The 14,858-nt window shown below is 33.9% G+C and overlaps 1 protein-coding gene across 2 annotated transcripts in view; it reads left to right on the top strand.

The window, feature by feature from the left end:
- ADGRL2 (adhesion G protein-coupled receptor L2) overlaps window positions 1-14,858 on the top strand; it is a 416,407-nt gene that overhangs the window by 177,913 nt on the left and 223,636 nt on the right. For both annotated transcript variants that reach the window (XM_032296453.1, XM_032296455.1), the window contains exon 2: window positions 8,809-8,850. The gene's annotated coding sequence lies outside the window, so the exon portion shown is untranslated. The remainder of the gene's footprint in view (window positions 1-8,808; window positions 8,851-14,858) is intronic.

The raw sequence follows: 14,858 nt of genomic DNA, 5'->3' as shown, positions 1-14,858 counted from the left end.
GAGGAGCAAGTCACATCTTATGTGGATGGTGGCAGGCAGAGAGAGAGCTTGTGCAGAGAAACTCCTGTTTTTAAAATAATCAGATCTCGAGAGACCCATTCACTATCATGAGAACAGCATGGGAAATACCCGCTCCCATGATTCAGTCATCCTACACCAGGTCCCCCTAGCAACATGTGCGAATTCTGGGAGCTACAAGATGAGATTTGGGTGGGGACACAGAGCCAAACCACACAGGTAAAGTTAGAGCATCAAGTACATTTATGGAGTGAGGATTGAATATACTATCAAAGATTTATTTGCCCAAAAGTATATTGGTGAGAAATAGAATAATATTCTTTAAAACAAATTACAAAAGTACATAATTTCAAAAATTGTGATATTAGAATATCCAGTTTGTCATTTTAGAATTTAAGTATTAAAAATTTATATTAGAATATAAACTCATGAAGTAGAATAAAATATTCTATTTGGTTTTGATCCGTTTTTTAGTTGATCAGGCAAGTAACTCTTTCTATCATATCTAACACTTCAAATATCTGGAAGATTGTCATTATTACTTCTAATACCAGCAAGGAATCCCAGAACCTGAATGTCTTTCCCTAAATGGAAAATGTTTAAAGGAGACTATCTTTTTGGAATATATGATGGTACATATTTTGGGGAAATATTCTTTATTCTATTGTGAAATTGAGTTGTGATCTAAGGGATTTGGAGTGTCACTGAAGAGAAGACAAGGGGGTGGGGCCCATCATAGAAAAGATTTTACCCCATGACTACACATCTGCCAGCCAGCAGGGACTTCCTCCTGATCTGGCATGGTGGTATGCTGATAGAAGCCAAAAAGTGACAATAAGCCTTTTTAGACTTAATGAACTCCCTTTCTCCATTTCTCCCTCCCTCCCTCCCTCCTTCCTTCTTCTTCTTCTTTTTTTTTTTTTTTTTAGTTGATGGAGTCTCACTCTTTCGCCCAGGCTAGAGTGCAGTGGTACAATCTCAGATCACTGCAACCTCTGCCTTCCTGGTTCAAGCAATTCTCTGTCTCAGCCTCCTGAGTAGCTGGAATTATAGGCATACATCACCACAACCGGCTCATTTTTGTACTTTTAGTAGAGGTGAGGTTTCACCAACTTGGCCAGGCTGGTCTTGAACTCCTGACCTCGTGATCTGCTCAATTTGGCCTCCCAAAGTGCTGGGATTACAGGCATGAGCTGCCACACCTGGTTCACCCTCCCCTGCAGGCATGAGCCACCATAGCTGGCCCTTCCTGCCTTCTTTCCTTCCTTCCTCCCTTCCTCTCTCCCTTTTCTTTTTCTCTTTTTTCTTTTTCTTTCTTTCTCTTTTCTTTCTCTCTCTCTCTTTTCCCTCCCTCCCTCCCCCCCCTTTCTTTTTTTCTTTCCCACAGTGGAAGGAAAGTAGTGGTAGATTCCAAGTCCAACTTTCTTGCTTTGTAGCTTTGGAAATGTAGACAAATGAATCTCTTTGTGACTCTTTTTCTTCACATATAAAATAGGGGTAATAACACCCAAATTATTATGAAGATTAAATGAGACAACTCATGCTAATTGCTTAAATTTGTACCTGAGGGATAAGAAACACTAATTGTTAGCCATTGTTATAATTATTGGAGATAAGGAACAAAGGTGAAAATACCAGGCAAAAATAGAAGCTACACTAAGAAATTTGTGATTCTTAGAACACATTGTGTTGATTCTCAGAATAAATATATTCACTGATACATATGCAACACAATGTTAAAATGTTAGGACACACAAGATATATATATCTAACCCTAACCCTAAATATATCCTTAAATCTATTTTTTATTTGTGGATATGTGTGGATGATTAATTGTAGTATTTGTCACAGCATTGGAATAAAGATTTCCTTATAAAAATTCTTTAGCAGTTTGCCTGGTACTACTAATAAGCACTCAAAGCAGTAGTTTGGTATTATTGCTAATTATCATTATCATTATTATATATGTGAGAGGTACATATAAAGGCATAATTATAATTTTATACTATGATAAGAACAAAAGAGTTAACATTTCAAGTCTTTTAAAGAATGAATACAATTTTTCCAGATGGAGAAGAGGGAAAGAACATTCATGGATTCCCCATGTGTTTTACCTAAACTTGACTTGTTTTCAAAAAGTCACTGAGACTACAATTATCTTACTGAGAAACTGCCTTTGAATTGACCATATCCACACAAACTAATCAATCAACAGATAATTGAGCACCAAATCTATGAAATACGCAGAGAAAGTGTAGACAGGCTCCCAGGTGGTTTTCCTATTCCACACTCTCTCTTCTTTAGCATACTTTTCATGAGGTTGACACACTAATCTCCCTAAAGTGCAGTTTTCATCATGCTGTAACTGCTAGAGGACACAGAGTCGTTTTTGAATGCCTGCTATATCAAGCCCAAACGACCCTATCTAGCTTCAAGGATCTTCCACAGTCCTGCAATTCACAGCATGGCATCAGCACAAACATCATCTGGGAACTTGATAGAAATAGATAATCTCACACCTCAGTCCAGACCGATTAAATTAGGTTCTTCATTTTAACAAGATCCCCAGGTATGCAAGTTTGAGTTTGAGAAACATTTCTTTATAATATCCTTTAATCTAAACCAAACAAAATCGCTAACCCATCATACAATCCACAGTCTTATCAAGAAGAATTAAATTTTTTCATTGATTTCTCTGCATCTAAAGCAATCCCTTTGCTCATGCTCTTAACTTCACTGGAAATATCTTATTTCCTTACATCTACTATCTCTGACTCTCGTCCATTCTTGAAGACCAGTGAAAAGTCCCATATCTTTCATGAAACTAAGGCTATTCCCAACTACACTAATCTTGTTGAATACTTCTTGTACTTAGGACAACCCCAATTCCATTCTTCTTTTATTTGCCATTCATTCATTATTCATTGAATATGCATTTTCTTAACTCTTATTATTATTTACCTGATATTGTTGCATTGGCCTCAGTAAAACAAGAATACAAGACTTTCCCCACTCTGTCAGTTCCCAATCAGAGCTATCATATATTCTGTAGAGATGTCTTAAGTTCCATAGGCAAGAGGGACAAGTGAGTAGATGTGAGGGTGCAGGAACATATTGAATAAAGCCACAAAATTTGTGCTTTTTCGTTAGAATACTTAATGGAAATAATACTGTTAAAATATATTAAAACCTTTTGTAGTATGAAACAGATGAACTATTTTAATTGTTAGGGGCATGACAAAGAGATGTTGTGTTTTAATTGTTTCATGTGAATTTTCCCTTCTATAGATAATTGTGATATTTTTAAAGGTCAGCAATATGTCTTTCTCCATTCATTAACAAAAAAACAGAAATTTAAAATAGCTCCTATTTGTCCTTTTCCAACTCCTTAAATTTTAGACATGATAGGCACTAAATAAATACTTGTTGATTGAAGACACTCTTTGATCTCCAGTTGGGAACTCAGTTTACACACATGACAACCATTGTAGAAATGCAGCCACCCTTTCCTCCTACTGTTACTCATGACATAAGGAAACGTTCATGAAGCTGTAGTGACGCTTTGGTTTACTAGGAGTGTCTTTCGGATCAAAAAGTTCCTCTGGGGTGCCATGGAAGTTTCTGTTTCTCTGTAGCTAATGTTTGCTATCACCAGAGACTGTGTTGGAATAAAGCCAACCAAATGGATTGGCTAGTAAAAGCCTTTGTGAGTGAGCATTTGGAAAGAAGCTTCATGACCATTTGCTAGCAAAACCTCAGCAGGAGGAATCTTGTTGTTGTTGGGCTTTTTATTTATTTTTTTATTTTTTTTTTTAGAGAGAGTTTTGCTTTTGTTGCCCAGGCTGGAGTGCAATGGCGTAATCTTGGCTCACTGCAACCTCCACCTCCCAGGTTCAAGCAATTCTCCTGCCTCAGCCTCCCAAGTAGCTGGGACTGCAGGCGTGCACCACCAAGCCCAGCTAATTTTTTTTGTATTTAGTAGAGATGGGTTTCACCATGTTGGTCAGGATGGTCTCAAACTTCTGACCTCAGGTGATCCACCCGCCTCAGCCTCCCAAAGTGCTGAGACTATAGGCATGAGCCACTATGCCTGGCCAGCAGTAGGAATTTTAACCAACCTAAGTTAATGTAAACATTTGATTTAAAAAGGTCTGGAGGGGCAGAGGAAATAAAATACTTAATGAAGTATAATAACATCTCATATTAATAGTAAAAATAAAAGTGTTAAAGCAAACTAAATACGGCCTGAGAGGGACTCTACTTCTATATCTGAGTCCTTGTGGATGAATTGTAACCTAGATTAATAGTCAGACAAAATTGAAAACCTAACTTAGAAGTATGCATCTGTAACAATAACTGCATCTTGGCCAATCACAGTGGCCGAACTTCAACCACTCCTAGACTGCTAAGTGTTCAAACTGTGTTCAAATAAGGTAAACACCAACCTGTAATCAATCCAGCTGTTTCTGTGTCTCACTGCCAATTTCTGTACATCATTTTTCTTTTTTGTCTATAAATCTTCTTCCACCATGTGGCTATGCTGGAGTCTCAGTGAATCTGCTGTGAATCTGGGGGCTGCCCAATTCACGAATCGTTCATTGCTCAGTTAAACTACTTTATAGTTAATTCAGCTGAAGTTTTTATTTTATCAAAAGTTAACTTTTCTTGTTGGAAAACTACTCTATCAACTCTTTAGGTAGAAACAGATGCTTAGGCAGGCAGCCAATATTTGAAAGAGCTCAAGCTGCAAGCAGCAGCACTGGAGTATGGTAAGGTTAGATACTATTCAAGACCATTAGTGAGCCCCTTGGTTCCTTCAATGTGATTCAGGAGTGGGGTCACCCAGGGAAACTTCAAACCCAAACTAAGTAAAAACACTATTTCCAAGGAACATAAACTACAACTTTACAAGATCTAATGTTACATGAAAAATGCACATTACTTTGATTCAAGAATCAGCAATTACTTTATATTTATAACCTTCAAATTGGTTACAACGTTCCTTTATCTTACTCAGCATTCTTGCAGAAGATGAGCTTTCCCACATGAAGTGCAATTTTGTCTTCAACTTTTAATTTCTCTGGATACAGAAGAAAAGCTCTGGGCCCTTAATTGAGCACTTATTATTTCTTAAGTGAACATAGAGTTTGAGGATGGTGCCAAAATCTTCCCTTCATCCAGAGAACAAGTCTCACATAGGCCACAGCATAAGTGTTGTCTGGCAGCACCCCAGTTTTAGGTACAAGAGCCAAGTCAAGACTGAAAGGGGAACTCATTCCTCACCTCTACTCACTCCCTGGCATCACCTGAGGTGCTTGAATGAATGCCACTTAGGGTCGATTTATATGTCTTCTTGGAGGTTTTAGATAACTCATCACTAAGACCTGTTTGTTTTTCTCATTTAGTCTGTTTCTCCAGAGCAGGATTTGCACACTTGCTGCTGAATATGCTGTTTGCAGTTCATTGCTAGGTTTCCATACTGACATAAAGCGCTGGTCTTTGAAAAATTCATTAAGAAGTGACTCATCGTAATTCCTAGATCTAAATCTGTGGCGTGGTTCGATCACATTTTCTACAATGTTGTCTTAGAATTTAAGAACAGAAAATGAAGTGTTCATATGCTAACATTTCATGGAATATGCCTACACAAAGGAATTGCTGCTTCATGGCTTGTGTCATTGTTTAAGCTATTCTAATTGCTTTAAGTTTTTTAAATATGGAACTGGAATCCAATTCTCAGGAACTTCTACCATTTGTCTTAGTTTTCTAAGACATTTACAGTATCCATTAGATAAAGACCTTCAAATGTGAAGATAGGTTCCATGCTTCCTTTATATGCATATATATTTTTAAAATTAAACTTCTGTTATTCCTTCAGCTACTCCTAAGGTTACAGGGCTTCTAAACTGTAACATTAATAAGAAGTTAGCTTTTCAATAACCACATTTTGAACACGGTCTGCTAATACTAGCCTCAATTATAGTTAAAAATATATAAGACCTGTACTTTAAATAATCTTTTCAAGGTTTGGTTAGATTTCATTGCTTGTAATTAGTCACCTATAATACATAAGACATAATCTAGAATTTGGTGTTTAAACATCACAGTGATAAATCCAGCTACAGAAAGCATCTTTTTCATTGCCTTTTAATGAAAATATTACTAGATGCTACTAAGTGGTGATTGAAATAGCATGCTGAAATATTACTGTCACCTACTGGAGTAAAACTTCTCACCAGAGAAATGTCACAACTTCAGGATAAAAATGATTGGTATCTAAATACAAATTTTAGCAGCCATTAAAACTGTGAGAAAGATCTTAGATCACTTTGCTTCTTAATCAGAGTTTAAAAAATTTTTATTACACAGTGTCAAATTAAAATGTAGTCACTATTTGCAAAACTCAAAACATTTATGAAATTATAATTAACTAATATTTTAAATCAGACTGCAGGACAGTTTGAATATTCCTTATATGCCCACAAAAGATTTTTCTAGTCTTTTACAAAATACTTAAGTGATGATTTGTTCAACAATATAGATGTTTAATATTCACCAAAGTGTCATCAATAATTTAACGCATCATGCTTTTACTTCTCATTAAAATTGCTGTATTACTGAAGTTTGACCAAATTTCCTTCATACTTGGACATCTGTTTAAGTATAATATTCTACAGTTTTCCTGCTCTATCAGATTTTGCTTTATCTTTATTTTCCTTCCTTCTCTGACCTGTATTCAAGCAATAGAAAATGGCTCTCTGACGTGCCAATCCCAAATATGTTCAGATAAAAGGTAAATAATTCAATAGACTTGATGAAAATTGACATTTGAACACTGGAGGTTGTTTCTTTTACTCATGCACTCTCCTGTGAGGACAGGGGACCCCAAGGTAGTGACTGGCTGCAGTGAGTTTCAAATTGGTGAAAAACTTCTAAAAAAAAGAAATGGTAGAGAAAATAGCAAAAAAAAAAAAAAAATTTTTTTTTCAATCAGTGAAGTAAGAAATTCCAAACATATATTCTTATCAAGTCTTATACTTGTCCAATAGTTATAAGACTCTCTGAAAACATTTATATGTGTGGGTGGAGGCAAGTTGTCCATTAAATTGTAAGAGGTGTTATCAGATTCATCAGGACTTGGTTGTAAATTTGACTACACAGTTTGGCTTATAGAGAAATGAGGAGGAAATATCTGATTAAAGTGTGCATTGCTGCTGAGGCAACTGAATGTTGCCATAGCAATTGAGATGAAATGTGCAAGAAGTGAGATCATTAAATCTAACCCCTTTAGTAGTTTCGACAGTCAATGCACTGCCAATAGAAAAAGTTACCTATAGTATCAAGATAAAATGCATTCCTCATGGAACATCTCCTTACTAGTATTTTGTTGTTTCTTTTCTAAATACATTGCTTTAGGTGTCTAATTTGAATGTTCTCTTTTAATAATCAAATACAGTTTTGACCTTGGCCTGCAACTGCCTAGGCTTTCTGCTGGTTTATTATATCATGAGAACAGACGTCTATAAAACATATCCATTTTTTTCCCCTCTAGTTCTCAAAAAAAGTATACTAAAGTCAAAGCTGTCACATTTGAGCTTAGAATTCAAATAATATCTAGAACGTGCTGCCCTCTTCAGGAGCTGGTGCTTAAAAATACTTTTTTTTAGCAGATTGATATGAGTTAAAATATCAAAAATCATATTGATAATTCTTTAGGAATAAGTACCATGTACAATAACATATTTCTATGTTTAAATTTTGTTTCCATTAAAAGCTTGCATTAAAAATCAATACACACAAAATTTTGAAAGACATTATTAATATTTATAATTAGATACAAACTAATAATTTCCTTAAACTACTGTCATAGAGACAATTCCTGAATCATTACAGAATTTGACTGACTTTAGTATTCTTTTAAAGAGAAAAATTGTCTAAATAAGAAGATATTTTTCTATGTGAAAATCTAAGTAGGACATCCTTCAAATCCCAATTTTATTCTTCAACAACAACAACAGCAAACAACTTTTTAATTTGGAAACATTAGTGTTTGAAATTTTAGCTAGTTTTTAACATTTAAACATTAGTGTTTTAATTTGGGAAACATTAGTAGTTTGAAATTTTAGCTAGTTTTCATTTACAGAAACAATATATTTCTTGGGAATAATTATTCCAAAGATATCTTAACATATCATAATGTTTATTCAAAATTACTTCACTAGAAAAAATTTCTAAAGGTCTGAAATATTTTATTGATAAAATTCAAGCAAATGTCCTTCATATATATGTTATCTATTAAAATTTCCTTAGCCATTGTATAGTTTTGACAGAGGGATATGAACTCAGTGTATTTTTCTCCAGTTAGGTTTATTATACTTAAAAAAAAACTGATCAATATTAATAGCATTAATTATTAGATGTGAGAAAAGCATATATTCCCTTAAAGAGTTTTAGATATAGCTGTCTCATCTCTATCAATAAAAAAAATTCAAGTGAGCTAAAGGGCTGAGTAAAAAAATGTATATATATTGGCAATTTTCTCCTAATTTTACATTTCTTTTGCGGAAAACAGTTTATTCCTGTATTTGAAAGTACTTATCAAAACAATTGCTTAGTCCTATGGTAGCTCTGTCCATAGTCATATATGTTCAAGAATTCTTAGAACACTGATTTGTGTTTTCTGCTATAGATTTACTTTATTTTTGTTTTGCTGCTGATGCATTACATTTGGCAGTTAGGATCCCTGTGGATGGAGGTATAATAAATAATAATATTTTCTTTACTTTTTAGGGTATTTATGGCACAATGAAAAATTTCATCTTTCCCAGAATGGTAAGTAGAGTTCTTTCTGTATTTGATAGTACTGAACACAAACAAGAAAAGGCGAATTGTTATAATAATATTGGAGAATCATTTACGAAATGTATTGAGTCATCTCATAATTATAATATTGCTTATACTTTTGCAAATAAATGGATGCTGCATTCAAATTCTATAATTATTACAAAATTATCACCAAATATACTACAGGATTTTTGGAGGAAATATAAGGTTTTGCTTTCTCTGTTGGATTGCAGTTGAACACAGTATATCCAACATTTTGTTTTCTGGGGTAATTTATTTTAAAATATACACAGATATAGAAATAAATGTGGTTTACATTCTACGAGCAGAGACAGAAAGTGTATCTGTGATACAAATTGAGAGTTGGTAAGAGTCTTTTGAAATTTTTACTGTTACATAAAAACAGATTGTAATTTATGTTTGACCGGGGCTTTGCAGCATCTGTGAATTTTAAAATATTTATTTTCTTAAAGTATATATCACAGCTTCTAGGCAAGCTAGCTACTATATGATTTTTATTAAACATACGGTTTTGTTGTCTTTATATTTTTTATGACTGAAACAGGTAATATTTAGTTTTAGTGTTTATCATAACCTCTTTACAATTCAAATACTAAAAAGTAATCTTATTAAATGGGAAAGGTCAGTGTAAAATGATATTTCCTAGGAAGCTATTACTGTCTCCTATGATGCTCTTTTATTTTTCCAGTGCTTTTGAGGTATTCCCTATAAAAAGAAGGAATTTCTGACTGTAGAAAAAAAAATCACTTTGACATCAGAGTGTTAGGTTAAGTGAAAGAGCAGGGTACAGAACTACATACATTACATGTTGTGTGCATGTGCACTTATATAGAGAAAGGAAAGAGAATTGGTAGTATATTATGGGCTTAGAAAAAAGACACAAAAGGTACACAAAAGAATGGGAATATAAGTAGTCTAATAGTCTTTATTCTTCATTTTTTGAATTTCCTGTAATAAATATATATTATTTTTGTAACCAGAACAAAATATTACTTGAATAAAAGCTATTCAAAAGAGTACATTTATTATTAAATAAATATGTATGTATAAAATTGGGAAATACCTCTTTGTGCCAACCAAAAGTAGCTTCATTCAGGCACGGTGACTCATACCTGTAATCCTAACACTTTGGGAGGCCGAGGCAGGTGAATCACCTGAGGTCGGGAGTTTGAGACCAGCCTGACCAACATGGTGAAACCCCACCTCTACTAAAATATAAAAATTAGCTGGGTGTGGTGGCGGGTCCCTGTAATCCCAGCTACTTGGGAGGCTGAGGCAGGAGAATCACTTGAACCCAGGAGGTGTAGGTTGCAGTGAGCCAAGATTGCACCATTGCACTCCAGCCTCAGTGACAGAGCAAGACTCAGTCTCCAAAAAAAAAAAAAGATCACTAATATTAATAAATCATTTATTAATAATAATAGCAAAACTATTAGAATATTTTTGATATTAAAAATTCTGCTGAAGAGCAATTTAATACAGGGCAAAATAGCATAAATGTACAAATTTTAGTTATGTCTTACTGTTTTGACACTTTCGCTATCTAGAACTAAGCGAAAATTTTTAGAAGAAATTTAGGAAAAAGTCTCTAGCATGCATCTAATATTGTTCACATTAATGCTTCCCAAGTTTCTGCTTCCATCCTATTAGTTCTCAGTTTACATAAAATTGTAACAGAATTGGTTCTCTAATCACTTAGCCACGAACTAGGAGGATTACTATAAATCTAAGAAAGACTAGAAGGAATGCATTGAGAAGTTAAAGGGTATTTTCAGCTATTCACCAACAGTAAGAATTGAGAGACGAAGATTAGCTGTATGATTTACAGTAAGATACATCATATAGATAGGTTTAAAATTCCTGAGCGGTTAAATTAGAGGGTTATACTATAAGATTTTTTATATAAAAATGTTAAATTTATTTCTAGCCCAAGAATTTTACAATAAAATTATATATCCTCAAACTGAATATACATAGCATAAAATAACATTGAGAGACTTGGACTCATTAGAATGAAAAAGACTGTAATGATAAAAGGAATAAATTTCATTCATTTGTAAAAGTCACACAAATGACAGTCTCATCCTTATTTCATTGAACGTCTTGTCCAAATTGTATTGTGTAAATAAGGGATTATATATTGTGTGTTTTGATAATATTCCTTCTATATTCCTATTTTTAAAATGTGTCAAAAATTTTAACCTGAATTTTCTCACTTTATTCCGAGTGAGATAACATTGTAAATGACATATAACATAAAATCTAGCATCAACCTTTCCTAAAGAGTGGGGAGCCAAATTTACACTGATTTGTGTATGGAAATTTATATTTCTAATAGGTTTAGATTGCCAAATTACTAATTTGATATACTAGGAAATCAAATATTTAAATATATAATTTCCTTTTTTGCATCTACTCTGTAAACTCTTTAGTATAACATATTATGACATTTTAGAAGGAAAATTAACAAAATTAACCTCTTGTCTATAACCAAAGTCAGGGGCAATGAAACAAATTATTGAATAAATAAAATATTGCTCATTTAAACTATTTCTTTCTGATATGTAAGTGCGCTAATTTAACAAAACAAAGTTTGAATTACTATGTGAACTGAATTGAAATGCAAATACATATTTTATTGCCATGTATTATTAAAGCTGAACTTTAAAACAGAATAAATCTTTAGCATTTCATTTTTTCTAAGATATTGATGATAAAATAAAATAAATATTTTAATGTAATTAATCTGCCCTTCAACAAAATAGATCCTCTCATTTCTAATTCTGGTTGTACTTAATGAATAAAGGTTAAATGCATATTTATGTTTATAGTCATGATATATACTCTTCAATGAACAACAGTAAAACATACTTATTTCTAAAAATGTTAATAATAATTTATTACCTTATTTCATTAAGGACAAAAGTTTCACATTATAGTCAACAATAGCCAATGGTCATTTTGTCACTAATCTTAAAATTTTGCAAGTTTCTAATTTATCAAGTGTCAATTTTTAGGTCAGACAATAATAATATAAAAGAATTGTTAACTGGCCAACAGGTTGATTACTTTTAAGATGTGAAAAAAAGCAAAGATAAAAACAGTCCTCTCCTTTTCCTTCCATTAAAATTGCATACTTATTCTTGTAGATTATAGATCTCTTTTGGGATTTCAGGTTTCATACAACTTTTTGGTTCATTTTACAGGAATAATATTCATTTTAATTAGCAAAGAAACAATTGATGAGCTTTTTTACAAGAGAGAATTCACCCTGTGGGCTGATTACTGCCATTAGATTATCCTGTTTTGTTAGTTTTTTTAATGGTCTTGCTTTTAAAGCAGTTAGTTGAATATGTTATCTGTTAGTAGCCAGTGCCTTTGAAGACAGAATATCTTTCTTGATGAGTAGGTAGCCCATTTTGTTTTAATCTTCCAACTTTCCTAAAAAAACATTGTGAGTTAGCTTCTGAAATGATTTGTTGCAATTTTATATCTTCAAATATACAAATCAAAATATTTTAAAAGTAAATAGATATTTTTGATGTGTTATTGAATTGTATTACATAGTTTAGAAAGTTAAACTACTTCCTTTAAAATTATAAAAATATTTAGTAGCTAAAAAATAAAATTTCTAATACATACATAAGAAATACAGGGCGGGGCGTGGTGGCTCATGCCTATAATCCCAACACTTTGGAAGGCCGATGCCGGCAGATAACCTGAGGTTGGGAGTTGGAGACCAGCCTGACAAACATGGAGAAACCCTGACTCTACTAAAAATACAGAATTAGCCAGGTGTGGTGGCACATGCCTGTAATCCCAGCTACTCAGGAGGATGAGGCAGGAGAATCGCTTGAACCCAGGAGGCAGAGGTTGTGGTAAGCTGAGATCATGCGATTGCGCTCCAGCCTGGGCAACAAGAGCCAAACTCCGTCTCAAAAAAAAAAGAAAAGAAAAGAAATACAGATCATGAATACCTGTGTATCACCAAACATTTTAAGAAAAACACATTATAATGCCCTTTCAAGCTTTCAGTGTACCCTTCTACAATTCTTTAACCCTTCTTTAATCAGAGCTAAACGTTATCCCGAATTTTCTCTATCCCTTGCTTTTCTTTATAATTTTACCTCATGTATTTGCATCCTGAAATATATAATTGTTGTATATGTTTTGCAACAATATGTAAATAGAGAGAGAGGAAGGAGAAGAAAGAAAGAAAGAGAAAAAGAAAGAAAGAAAGAAAGAAAAAGAAAGAAAGAAGAAAGAAAGAAAGAAAGAAAGAAAGAAAGTAAGAAAGAAAGAAAGAAAGAAAGAAAGAAAGAAAGGAAGGAAGGAAGTTTGAAGGAAGGAAGGAAGGAAGGAAGGAAGGAAGGAAAAGAAATTACTGATTCATGGAGTATGAAAAATTTCAAATTTATTAGATAATTCCCAACTGTTGTACAAAGTATCAATGTTACACTCCTACTAGGAGTATAAAGATAAATATTATGATTGCTGTACATCCTGGCTAGCACTTAATATTGTAAGACATTTAAATGTATTTATTTTTAGAGACAAGATATCACTTTGTTGCCCAAGCTGGAGTACAGTGGTGCCATCTTGGCTCACCATAACCTTGAACTCCTGGGCTCAAGTGATCCTCCTACCTCAGCTTCCTGAGTAACTAGGAGTATAGACTGGTATCACCACAACCAGTTAATTCTTAAAATTTTTTGTGTAGGGGGGAGTCTCACTATGTTGTCAGGGCTGGTCTTGAACTCCTGGTCCCAAGCAGTCCTCCCGCCTTGGTTTCCTAAAGTGCTGAGATTATAGGCGTGAGCTACTTCATCTGGCCACAATTTTAATTAATTTGTCAATGTGAAATAAAAACTCCTCACAGTTTTAATTTTCAATTATGTGATTACTAATGAGATGCAGCACCTTTTCTTAATTTTCTTGACAATTAGCATTTTCTGTTCTATGAGGCACCTATTTATTTATTTATTTATTTATTTATTTTTGAGACAGGGTCTCACTGTATTGCCCAGGCTGTAGTGCAGTGGAACAATTACAGCTCACTGCAGCCTCAACCTCCAGGGCGCAAGTGATCCCCTGGCCTCAGCCTCCCAACAGGCTGGTATTATAGGCACATACCACATGCCCAGCTAATTTTTAAATTTTTTATGGAGACAGGGTCTCACTATGATGTCCAGGCTAGTCTCAAACTCCTGAGCTCAAGCAATCCTCCTTCCTTAGCCTCTCAAAGTTTTGGTATTACAGGTGTGAGCCATAGCACCCAGCCTTCTTTTTAACCAATTTTTAAAAATTGGGCCAGGCGTGGTGGCTCATGTCTGTAATCCGAGCACTTTGGGAGGCCGAGGCAGGCAGATCACTTAGGTCAGGAGTTTGAGAACAGCCTGGCCAACATGGTGAAACCCTGTCTCTACTAAAAAAATATGCAAAAATTATTGAACCCAGTAGGCAGAAACTGCAATGAGTAGAGATTGCACCACTGCTTTCCAGCCTGGGCAACAGAGTGAGTCTCTCAAAAAAAAAAAAAAAATTAATTGTCTTCTACTAACAATTTGTAGATATCTGTACTCATCTATTGTTTTTTATTTTTGTAACAAATGTCTTCCTCTAATTTGTGGATTTTTAAAAATTTCTTTAAGGTGCCCTTTTATGAACAGCGTTCTTAATCCTAAAGCAGCTAAACTTCATAACCTTTCCTTTTTTGCTTGTATCCTGCATTTCCTACTCAAAAAGCATTCCCTTATCTGCGTTTTAGTTTTGCAGTTCTACATTTAAGTATTTAATCTATTTGATGTTGGTTTTTGGGTATGGTGTGAGTAGTAATACATTTTAAAAACTAGAAAATTATAGTGTTAACACCATATGTTGAGTAGTTTATATTTCCCTACTGATCTTCAAAGCTAGACTTTTTGTGAACCAGGTTTCCAAATATATAATCTCATTTGTGGCTCACTGTTTTGTTT

The sequence above is a fragment of the Sapajus apella genome, unplaced genomic scaffold, assembly GCF_009761245.1.
Source record: "Sapajus apella isolate SASKATOON/1434 unplaced genomic scaffold, GSC_monkey_1.0 scaffold36, whole genome shotgun sequence".
Lineage (NCBI taxonomy): Eukaryota > Metazoa > Chordata > Mammalia > Primates > Cebidae > Sapajus > Sapajus apella.
This window is presented reverse-complemented; position numbering and strand designations above follow the sequence as displayed.